The sequence below is a fragment of the Homarus americanus genome, unplaced genomic scaffold, assembly GCF_018991925.1.
Source record: "Homarus americanus isolate GMGI-L3 unplaced genomic scaffold, GMGI_Hamer_2.0 scaffold30535, whole genome shotgun sequence".
Lineage (NCBI taxonomy): Eukaryota > Metazoa > Arthropoda > Malacostraca > Decapoda > Nephropidae > Homarus > Homarus americanus.
This window is the reverse complement of record NW_024732440.1, coordinates 8994162-9007553: the sequence shown is the minus strand read 5'-3', so window position 1 is coordinate 9007553 and position 13392 is coordinate 8994162.

The following is a 13392-nucleotide window of genomic DNA, read 5'->3' as shown; positions in this document are numbered from 1 at the left end:
TCAAAAAACAGTGTGCAGGTACAAAAGGAATACAGTAATTAACCCAGGTATTAATTCATAAGCTTTTGCCTGACGTTTTGAGGTGTAGATTATATTTATCTTTTCCCCGGAGAGAATTGTGATATCCGGGGTGAATTAGTGAGCATTTTATAAACTTAGCGGGAATATAATGATAATATATGGTTTACCTGTGGAGAGGACAATATTGTAGAGGACTAATGTAATGCAACAAATAGATCGTTTTTTTTATGGGGAAGTATTTTTGAGAAGGTGAGAGGCAGGGAGAATGTAGAAAGGTTTAGGAAGAGAAGGAATCAGAGAGATAAAGCGTAAGAAAGTGAGTTGGAAGAGTGAGAGAGACAGAGAGAGAGAGAGAGAGAGAGAGAGAGAGAGAGAGAGAGAGAGTTTGAACAGGTAATCATCACGTATAATTTCCTCAAGTCGTAAAGATAAACCACAACACGTACAGTAGTTCCTTGTCACTCTCCACAGGTAACACTCGACTATGTCACTTGTAGCAAAAAAAACCAAACCCTGACATATTTTTCACTCAAGTTTTCCCCCCAGCATGGTTGATAAGGTGTCGGTCATGTATCGCTTATCCTTGAGTCATGCGAGAGGTGAGAGTCTCCAGGGAAGCTCAGAGGAGGATTCTGTTTTCGCCTGAGAGGTTGTGAAAGGCTTCCTCATGATGCTCGAGTCACCCCCAACCCATCATTAGCTCTGTCTACAATATTTGAGAAGGAAGGTGATATTCTTTATCCTTCGCTATTTTTCCGATTTATTTATCTTATTTTTAGCGCGTTTTTCCCGTCATAGTTTTTCTTCTTTATATATTTGTCTAAAAATTGTCATTTTAATTCATCTTTATCATATACCAGTAATATACTGTAGATGTCCGTCGTGTATATATATATATATATATATATATATATATATATATATATATATATATATATATATATATATATATATATATATATATATATATATATATATATATATATATATATATATATATTATATTTACCAAATGACGTTATTGGTCCAGAATAGCGCCGCCTATTTAGTAAAACCATTTGACATACAAATTCCAAGTAATGAAAAAGTTATAATTTTCATCTAAGTAAATGGATTTTTTTCAACCTTTTTTGAGCCTGTTGTGTCTTTTGTGAAACTTTACAGAGAAATACATCAGTTGTAGGGTAAAACGTTCACTTGCTGGGGGTATTTTTCTCTAACTTTCAGTAAAGGTTAGAAAATATGTCGAAACAAAAACAAAAAACAAGGAAATTAATTATTGACAATGAAAATTGAAACTTTTTTCATTAGTTGGAGAATTTTTTTCATTGTTTAAAACAGACATGGGTGACTTAACCTGGCCAATGGTTGAGGTGTGTCCGCCCTCCGTCATGCTCTCTCACACACACACACACACACACACACACACACACACACACACACACACACACACGTAATAAACAGTGATTGGTTAAGATTATATAATTTCCCGCACTGATAATTATCATATTAATGACACACTAACTTTTCTGTCACGTTAGTTACTACACATTACTTAACTTTACGTCTATATACAGTCATGAAACTTGTGTTAATAATATCTCACCGATTATATTGTGTAGTATATAACTCAGTAGGATAATTATTACTATGGATTATAATTATTTGTCTTGTATTAATTGCAGTTATGTTACGTATACTTAGGTCATAGTAGTAATAGGAAACAGTTAGATATCTAGTAAAGGAGAGTCTATGATGGAGTAGCAGATGAGGGAGGGACACAGGGAGTTAGGGAGTTAGGGAGTTGTTAAGGGGATGAGGATTTGGGAAGTAGGTATAGTTAAAATGTATGTACCGAGTGAAAGTCATCCCCTTCTTGAAAAGTGAGTAAGAGTAAAAAAAAACTTTCAATAGATTGTAAACAAGGATTGTGACAAGTGAATGGGGAAGATTGCGTGTTACCTTGAGATTGTGAAGAGGTGTAGTGTAAGCAATGAAAGGCCTTTATGGAGGGACTCGTGTCTGGGTCAGTAGTAGTGAAAGAGTGAGTGACGGAGTGACGACCAGACTGGAGTCGTACAGGCTTGTGTTATGTCACCCTGGCTGTTTAGTTTCCTCGGTGATGGTGGGGTGAGCGAGGCTGGGCGGGTCTCCTGACTAGTAAAACCACGAATAAAGAGCGATGGAGAGAATTCAGTACCGACATCTGTTAGTGTCCGTGTATGATTCAGGCATGTTGGTAGGGAGATTGAATGGAATTAAGAAGAAGTAAAACACTTCGAAAAAGGGGTTAGGCAGATTAGAAATTGGCCTGAAATGCAAATAAAACAGGTGGTTGTTTCTGAGTGGGGGAAATTCTCCTGTGAAAGTGGCGGTGGTACACAGAGAGCGAGGAGAGGTACCCGCGAGACAAGACAACTAGAATGATGTATGACTGTGTGGTAGAGGGAGGGAGAGTGAGACAACAGGTGGAGGCTGACAGGCTACGAGTGTATAAGCTGTAGTGTTGAAGGGGGCCTTAGGTTTATGACCAGGAATGGACAATCAATATCAAATGTTTCCTGATTAAATTGCATTCTGGAACGGAAGTTATATATATATATATACATGCATACACACATACATACATACATATACGCTCACATTTTATACAAATACATACTGTTTAAAGTGTGTGTTGTTTTATATAGTGCACCCGAGCCTAACTACGCAGGCCTTCTGAACAAAGACACAGCGTACTTGGGAGACTAGCGAGCCTACGATGAGCCAGTAATCACGTCACCACAGTAGGCTTCTGAATAGGCCAGGATGAAAGCCGCCTTCATCAACCAAGCCTCTGTTTATCCTCCAGCTGACCAGGATTATAAAGTATTCTAAAGTTAAGAGCTTTATTAAAAAGAGGATTATTTTCTTTATAATACTCCAGTTTGATTAGTTCTTGTATCTCGAGAAATGACCTTCAACACCTTCGTTTATTAATTAATGCTCAGGGAAGTGATAGAGCGTTAATGATCCTATAATGGAAGCTTATCAGGTAAAAACAGGATTGAGAGATTAATTAGGCTTTGTGGGTTTCAGGTAGGAAAAAGTATTTAGCACCGTGTAAGATGAGGTCACCAGAACCGTGTAGGATGAGGTCACCAGAACCGTGTAGGATGAGGTCACCAGAACCGTGTAGGATGAGGTCACTAGCACCGTGTAGGTTGAGGTCACTAGCACCGTGTAGGATGAGGTCACCAGCACCGTGTAGGATGAGGTCACCAGCACCGTGTAGGATGAGGTCACCAGTGTAGGATGGGTCACAGCACCGTGTGAGGTCACTAGCACCGTGTAGATGGGGTCACTAGCAGTAGGATGAGGTCACCAGTATGAGGTCACCATTCCACAAGATGAGGTCACTAGCACTGTAGGATGAGGTCACCAGCACCATGTAGAGGTCACCAGCACCGTGTGGGATGAGGTCACCAGCACCGTGTAGGGATGAGGTCACCATGTCCCACCTAAGATGGGTCACTAGCACCGTGTAGGATGAGGTCACTAGCACCGTGTAGGATGAGGTCACCAGTAGGTAGGATGAGGTCACTAGCACCGTGTAGGATGAGGTCACCAGCACCGTGTGGGATGGGGTCACTAGCACCGTGTGGGATGATGTCACAGCACCGTGTAGGATGAGGTCACCAGTCCCATGTGGGGATGAGGTCACCATTCCCACCTAAGATGAGGTCACCAGCGCCGTGTGGGATGAGTCACTAGCACATGCAGGATGAGGTCACTAGCACCGTGGATGGGACCTCACCAGGATGAGGTCACAGCACCGTGGGGATGAGTCCATAGGTCACCTGTAGGATGGGGTCACTAGCACCGTGTGGGATGAGGTCCACTAGCACCGTGCAGGATGAGTCACGCACCTCACATGTTCTGTCACTCTCCAGCCTCCTTCTCACCTACCCTCCATCCTCCTCCCCTCTCCCCTGCCCTCCATCCTCCCTCCAGCCTCTCACCTACCTCCATCTTCCTCCACTTACCTACCCTCCATCCTCCCTCCAGCCTCTCCCTGCCCTCCATCCTCCCTACCCTCTCCATATACCCTTCATCCTCCTCCACCTCTCACAGGCCCTTATTATCCCCCTCCACCTCCCTCCCCCTCTCTCCCCTCCCTCCCCCTATCTCCCTCCCCCCCTCCACCCCCCTCCCCCCTCCACCTCCCTCCCCCTCTCCACCTCCTCCCTCCCTCCTCCCCCTCCCCTCCACCTCCCTCTCCCCTCTCCACCTCCCTCCCCTCCCCCTCTCCACCTCCCTCCCCCCTCCCCCCTCTCCCTCCCCCTCTCCTCCTCCCCCCCCCTCCCCACCTCCCTCCCCCTCCTCCCCTCTTCTCCCTCCTCCCTCCCCCCCTCTCCAGAACTTCCATCGCAAAACTCAAAGTAAATTAGCAACTTAATATTTAAACCACGACTATAAACCTAATATACCGCAGTAAACGACCCACCTGGTTTATCTGCATTAATTAAACTTATAGAAAAATACACGTGATATAACAGTCACGGGCAGAGAGAGTCATGCCATGTTTGTTGTGCCTCGGGGATCATTTGTTTATGCACCAGTTCACCATTTGATGTGCATATTAATTTAAGACGTGTGTTTTCTGATATTTCAAAAGATGACTATGAATTTTTTTATTGGGTATTATTTTTTATTAATTCCCAGGTATATTTCTCTCACTGACGAAGAAGTTATACGCGAATAAGATATAATGAATATTCTTTTGAGATATTCTCATTCTCCTTGATCTTGCTCCTCTCTGTTATGACCAACATCTTCTTCACACCTGTATGAGTCGCCAAGGTGTTGTAACATTAGCATAAGGCGGTGTTAAGTGATTCACATGGTTCACCTGATCGTCTCAGACAGGTCGAGCACACATACCGGAGATGGAATATCTATCTCAGTATTCCCCTCATACAGTATACACAATTTTCTTAATGATCTTTGTAGTTTATTAAAGTCACTCTGTATTTACAATTAAGAATTTATAATCTAATTTACATTTACTATGAGTCTCCAGCCTCGAGGAGATTACACTGGGGCTGTTTAACGTTAATGCTGCACACCTTACGGCTATATTACATGTAAATCACCTCACTTTTATAGGTAAGAGTTTGTATATAAAGTTAATGGTTCTTTTCTAATCTGAGTTTTCTTCCTCTGAGTCTTGACAGATATAATAACTTCCTCGGTTTGGAATATTTACATTAATTTTCTTCGCTTTATCATTTTACATAAATATAAACTCAGTGGTGTTTTTTTTTTTAATTTGTATCAAATTCAAGGCTTGAAGAATCTAAACTAATCCCCCTCGATTATTTTTTTTATTGAAGAAAAACATATATTCGTATTTTCTTAATAGGAGTTGTTAGGTATATTGAACTATATAGCGTAAATCCTTGAAGACCTTTGTAGTTGAAGCGCACAAATAAACAGAAAGAATGAATAATTCCCGTAATTTGCTCCTTTGTCTACTACACATAGTACGAGAACGCTGCCCCCACGACACTCCTGCTGCCAATACCCTAGAGACAGACAGTAGCGGTGCTCTCTCCAACAGGGGTTCAATGTGATGGAATGTGGTATTGCACCGGAGTTTTGCCCACACCGTAGGGATTGACCACAATGTGAGGGAAGCATATTAGAGAGACATTACCTGTGAAACAAATTCGTGTTATAGTACTAATAATGTCAAGGTGTTTCAGGAGGTAAAGGTGTTTTAATTTTGTGAATAAAGTTTATTTCTAAATTATATAAATTATGTTAGATAATAATTAAGTTATCGTGATGGCCTGTGGGTGAGGATAATACAACACAAAAGAAACTTACTAGAAATATGTTATTCAGAAGTTCAAGTCGAGGCACCAAAACAACATTGAGCGTCACCCTCTTTGTAAACAGTGATATGAACCTCCTTACATAACATAAACAACAGCCGGGAAATGCATCTAATTAGCTTAAGTCGAGTATTTACCTGGGCTTAAACAAAGGTGAGACAATCAGGGCGTCATCAATATGTAGGTAGGATAGCAAAACAGGTTAGATTAGATGGTAGTAAAGGAAGCACTTATTTTATTTCTCTCACGCAAAACAGGTTAGTAAAATAAGTTACATTGTATAAAGAGCTTTACTCATGAACATTAAAAGGCGAGTGTTTTAATTATAACAATACGTATCTAAAACAATAATATCATACATGTATGCACAACTACACATATTTAAATACATAAGTTCACAGATGTATTAACTCCATCCCCCTGAACTCCCAGCCCATCTGGTACGATGTCCTCCGTAAACTTCCTGACCTCTCGTATGTCTATGGCAGGGGTCACCAAACTTTTTTCACAGTGGGCCGGATAACTGAAAGAATGACGAGCGCGGGCCGCATAATCATTCTGTTCAATACTTGCAAGCCAGAACGAAAGCTCTGGTAACGTCAGAGCGTAGGCGGAGCTACCACGAGCCGGGGAAGGACTTGGGATCCGGCCCGCGGGCCGTAGTTTGGTGACCCCTGGTCTATGGGAAAGGGTCGCGGAAAGGGGACGTGATTGCTGCCCGTATCATCATTGGGTATGACTTTGCTCGGGAGATTGGTATCCCCGTATCCCCTGAGCAACGCTCTTGTGCATTATGCAGAAGACCCGACAGCAGCACCCTTATCCACTACCTCCTAAGATGTCCCCACACACAACGCTTCCGTGACGCCTGCTGGACCACCACTCCACGACCCCTTGACGGAGACACGATGATCCTCCCCATACTGGCCAGATATTATGTAAATAACATTGATTATGTGTTAAAGGAATATCCTTCCTTCCTTAGGCTTTAATAAGCCCCTTTATAATATTTATACTGTATATACTTGTCACACTTGCCAGATGCTTCTGGTGTCATTGTACAGGGGTACCTAGTGACAGCACTAGGATCCCGCTTCCTCTATCAAGGAATAAACAATTGAAATTGAATTGATGTAGTAACTCACTCCGATGAATTTAAAAGATAAACAACACTACTCCTGTTGTCTCAGTAGGGTTGTCAAAATCCTTCGTCCGTTATGTCATAATTTTTGTCTCACACAAAATCGTAAAGATAGTTTTTGGAGCGAGTTAAATCACCTAAAGTTCCTAAGTGTGTTTCCCTTTATCTTGGGGTTGGCAGACATACAACACGGCGCGCCACCAAACGTTATTTCCCAGAACATACCGTAATGAAAGAGACGTAATTAAGTACGGAATCATTTCAGAGATAATGACTTTAATTTTAGCCAATTAACATGCGAATTGTTTCAGCAATGGCCTGAACGCAAGTAAAGCTAATTTGATTTTTTTTTTTGTTGCAATGGAGTTTGTTTGTTTTTGTTAGTTATTCCGGCATTGATTTAGAGTTAGGCTTTTCTTTTTGTTTGTATTTTTGTAACTACAGATATATATATATATATATATATATATATATATATATATATATATATATATATATATATATATATATATATATATATATATATATATATATATATATATATATATATATATATATATATATGACTGTTCCGTGACCACAGTGAGAAAGATGTTACATGTGTGAGGCAGATGAAGGAATTGTCGTTTCATTTGGTTTTATTTTGGCGTTTTTTTTCATTGTTTATTTACTTTGTTATTCATTGATTCATTGACTTATTTTATTTATTTTTTAGATTTGTTATAAACATTTATTTATTAATCATTATATATTTCTTTCTTCTATTTTTCATTTATGCAATTATTTAAACACACACACACACACTTCAAAACATCTTTTATTAATTACAATACTCTTCTCTTCCCACTCTTGCCGGGAGGGGGGGAGGGGGCGTTATGTGGGGGTGTGGGAGGGAGGGATATAAGGAAGTGGGAGGGTGAAGGGGGAACAAGAAGAGTCAGTGATACCATAACATCAAAGAGTCTCCTCCACGCTCCCCGCATGTCCTTATACCTAATGTGGATATTGAAATTGGCTGTACTGAAAATATTACTTTATCTCTAATAATTACCCCGAATATTGCCGTCTCTCTCCTAAAATAAAACTATTTTTACGTGTGGAAGCAACAGGCAATATCAGGAAGGTAATAACTAGGACTTGTCGTAAACATTGACGTATTATTTTACAAGGATCTACGAATCGCTTTATTAGAATCAGCGAATCATGAAAACCGCTAAAGTGGAATCAGCGAATCATGATAACTGTTAAAGTAGAATCAGCAAATCGTGTTAACATAATCCACGAATCGCGCTGATAGAATCTCCGCTCGCGTTAATTGAATTCATGAAGTGAGTTAATGGAATCTGTGAATCGCGTTAAAGGAATCTACTCCTCTCGTACAGAGAAGTTCCCTTGTCATAGTGACTGAAAGAAGGTTGAAGATGACGCCAGGCCGCTGGTGTTAGTGCGGCTTGAGTGACGGTCTATGGACGAGAGACGATAGATTATGGACGATAGATTATACACGATCAATTATGGACGATAGATTATACGCGATAAATTATGGACGATAGATTATGGCCGATAGATTATACACGATCAATTATGGACGATAGATTTTACGCGATAGATATGGACGATAGATGATAGATTATGGACGATAGATGATAGATTATGGACGAAAGACGAAGGACAAGTTTGAGCTTATATACAGTCTTCCTCTCCTCGTGTCCTTTCATATTTCATCTTTGTCTTTTTCGCTATTTTTTTCTCTCCCTCTCATTCGCTTTGTTTTCTTTCCTCTTCTACGGTATTATTCCTTCTCTCTTTCAATATTTAATGTTTTCTCTTTTATTCATCTGTATTCTAACTTCCTTCGTTTCTCTTTGTGTTTCCTATTTTTCTCTCTATGTCTTCTTCCTGTGTTCTCTCTCTCCCTCTTTATTTTCCTCCCTCTCCTTTGTATTCTTCTTCACTGGCTCTTTCATCTCTACTTTCCTCTAACTTCCTCCTCTGATATCTTCCAGTCAAAGTCTTGCTTGTTGTTCTTCATCACTAAACCACGAATAAAGTAAAAAATAATTCTCTTAACACTAACTTAAAAATTTGGGCGAATGAAAAATAAGGAAAATCGTATAAAATAATAATGTTATTCTCACTTATATTAACAGGTTCTGCAGATGGTATAATAATTAGAAACTTTAATGAATTCTGACCTAACCTAACCTAACCTAACATAATACGACCCAAATTAGATCACCTGAAGTTTAGGAACCCTAATTTATTTAATTTGATTTGTAAACAACGCACTCCTACCTTCTGGGAGAGCGGGGTTTAGGTTTGGTTAGGTTAGGTTTAGGTTTGGTTAGGTTAGGTTAGGTTAGGTTTAGGTTAGGTTTAGGTTAGGTTAGGTTAGATTTAGGTTAGGTTTAGGTTAGGTTTAGGTTAGGTTAGGTTAGATTTAGGTTAGGTTTAGGTTAGGTTAGCGTTAAGGTATTTATTAATCAGGCAAAATGTGCTGGGGGTGCCAAATCTTCATGTGATTTCCCAACTGAGGGATATTGGCATGTTTATGTAGACGACACGAGCCGCACAGACCGGGCAGAGATGTCGTAAGGAGCACCTGTGTGTGTGTGTCAGTATCAGGAGTTGGTTGAAGTGAACTCCCTGGGTCCGGATATACAAAGATTCTGTAAGCAAACTTTCTACCTTAACCGATACTGAGTCAAAATGTAACCAGTTAAAGTAGAGCTTCTTAAATGGTGCTAAATATACTATAACAATTCCCTCTTCTAGCTAGTGGTGCTAAGTTAAGATATCTAGTGGTGCTATGGTTAAGTCTTAGGATATGAATTATGTCCCCTAAATAGTACTAAAAACGCAAATCTCCTCAAGGTAGAGTCTCAGTGTAACCCCCACCCCATATTGGAAAAAAAATCTTAAACTACATCTGAAGTCTATCGGTTTAGATGTGGTCTTATGAAGTTACGATAAACTTCAACAACTTACAATCCTTTGAAAATCCAGATTCAAGTTCATTTAATTTAACCTACTCTTTCACGTCGAAGAAAACAGAGTGTCCCGGTCTATGCTTTATTATCTTATTAGAATCTGTCTATTTCTTTTCTGCAGTTTTCTTACGCTGGATACTTAAGGAGGAGTTTCTTGTTTATGATGTAATAATTTGAAGTTCTGTGTGTGTGGGGTGGTTGGGGGGGCAATCTTGAGTTTTATTTGTTTGTTTATATATTTTGGGGGTTTTGTACGATATATTATCAAATATGTACACACACACACACACACACACACACACACACACACACACACACACACACACACACACACACACACACACACACACACAGGTAAAGACTTGTTTCCACCTGACCTAACAACCACACACTACTTCAAACTCTTATCACTGTGACCTCTATTGGCCTGGTCGTCCTCGAGGTGATACGGTGGCGAGGATTATCGACAGCATACCTCAGGCTGACCTCCTTAATTCTCTACTCGGACCATCACAAGTCTTGACCTGAGGCAGAGGAGGTGTGATGCTGTCTTCAGTGGTTTTCTCCATCTGTCTCAACTATTTTATCTCAACTCTTAGCAATGGTGGATAAGTTAAGTGATGATAATGATGATGATTATGATCGAACAGTTGTCTCATGAGAGAGAGAGCATCATATTCAAGTGTTTCTGTAATTGAATTAGTTATTTGTGTGTGTGTGTGTGTGTGTGTGTTACTACGCATGCGAGTTTTTATTAATACTGATGCACACACACACACACACACACAACTCATTCAATTACAGAAACACTCTACTCTCTCTCTCTCTCTCTCTCTCTCTCTCTCTCTCTCTCTCTCTCTCTCTCTCTCTCTCTCTCTCTCTCTCAGGTAAAGACCACAGAAGGACCGGAACCCAGAAGTTATAATAGAAAAATCCCATTTGTTGTGTGGAGTCTCAACAGACTTGGGAGGAAGACGTGAAGGAAGGAAAACAGTTTATAGTGGGAAATTAATCAGAATGAAGTTGAGAATGAACGTGGACGGGAGAGTGATCCATCTTGTGGTGGTGGTGGTGGTGGTGGTTGATTTTGATTTTGCCGCTTACAGCGGCTACTTTATTGTGCACCCCACACTCATCCTGTGAGCGGTAGCGCAAAAGGATTACAGAGTAGAGTTTACTACGGGTCATACTAATTAACCCCCGTTGTCAGGATATTATGGCACTGAATGTTACACAGTATTTCAATTACATTATTTGTTTAGTTCTATACATAAAGGGTAACTTATTCACAAATGCGTGAGTACAGGCGTGTGAGGCAGTATGTCTGGCCTCACACTTTGTTATTCACATTTACGTGAGAAGTATTCAAGCACATTGTGTATTTGGTTCTGTACATGAGAACTGATATCGTTACTCAGTGCAAAAAAGTGGATACAATCTTAATATGTCGGCTACCTTGCCATTAGAGATGAAGTGTTGTGCCATTTCACACACAGTGTGCTTGGACCTGTCCCTAAAAGGTTCTATCTTCACACAGTCGAGGACGTAGTGTTCAAGAGTGTGGCCATCTGTATGGCCACACACTTTACATTTAGTTTTGTTTACATCTGCTTGAGGAACATACTGCCAGAGGTACTTATATCCTAACCTTAATCTAGCGGTTACAATATCTTGTAATCTAGTGATCTTGTTACTTGCTCCATCTGATGAGATGTATCAAGTGGTGGTGGTGGTGGTGTAGATGGTGGTGGTGTTAGTGGTGGTGTAGTTGGTGTTAGTGATGGTGTGTATGTGGGTGGCGACCTGCGGTGTAATGGTCAGCATGCTCGCCTTGCAAACGAGTGGACCCGGGTTCGATCCCTGACCAGGGTGAAACTATGGACAAGTTTCTTTACGCCATTTGCCTCTGTCTATCCAACAGTAATTGGGGACCTGGATGTTAATCGAATTGCGGAACGTGTTCCGGGGTAATTGTAGCCAGTGCAGTTGGCGAATTGTCCGGTCTTCTCGGACTATTCCTTGACACTGGTGTCATGCAACTCGTTAACTCAGGGTGTGGTTGTTGTGTTGGCGACAGCTTCTACACCTTAAACAAATTCACGCCTAGGTGGCCCTGGGGTCGGCCATCCTCGAGCAACCATTATTATTATTATTAGATATGGTTCCCATAAGCTGTTATGGAGAGTTAAGATACAACACACTATAGTTTAATCCTGCATCAGTATATATAGACTCAGTGTGGTTAGCAACATCACTCGACGACCTTCATTTTTCTTTCAGAAATGAGCAAACAAAGGGTGCCCCGAGCCTGAACCAAGTGGAGGGAAGCGAGCATTATATCCACTCATCCACCGCCTCTCAAAACCTTTCACAACTCACTCAGTAACAGGATAAACACAGCAAGTGATCTTCAAAACGTTCTATTTCCTTTTTTACCAATCGACATTTATGACCCAGAGAATCTTTAATGTACTTCCCTGGCAGCGAAGATGATGTCTGCTGGAGTAATCATTTGACTTTTATGAGAGAGGTTTTGGCCAAATACCCTCTTACCTATTCGTCTAACAACCGCCGGAGACCTGAGTAATGACATCTCTGGGGGCTGAGGGAGTTATCATAGTGAGAGTAAACTACACATACGTACATAACCACACCTGTGACTTACCACCACCGCTACACCTGCTACTCATCATCATCACCACACCTGTTAACCACCACCACCACACCTGCTGCTCATCATCGCCACCACACCTGCTACTCATCATCATCACCACACCCGCTACTCATCATCATCACCACACCTGCTACTCATCATCATCACCACACCTGCTACTCATCATCACCACCACACCTGCTACTCATCATCACCACCACACCTGCTACTCATCATCATCACCACACCTGCATACTCATCATCATCACCACACCCGCTACTCATCATCATCACCACACCTGCTACTCATCATCATCACCACACCCGCTACTCATCATCATCACCACACCCGCTACTCATCATCATCACCACACCTGCTACTCATCATCGCCACCACACCTGCTACTCATCATCATCACCACACCTGCTACTCATCATCGCCACCACACCCACTACTCATGATCATCACCACATCTCCTACCTACCATCATCACCTCATCTACTAACCACCACCACCACCACCACCACCACCACCACCTCATCTACTAGCCACCACCAGTCAATAAGGAGACAACATGAATACAAGCACAAACCTACGTATCGAGGAATACAAGAGGAGCAAGGGTGGACTGACAATATAGACAGACCCAGACATATTTATGGAACCAGACACGCAACAGACATACAGCATAGGCATACAGAGCAGAC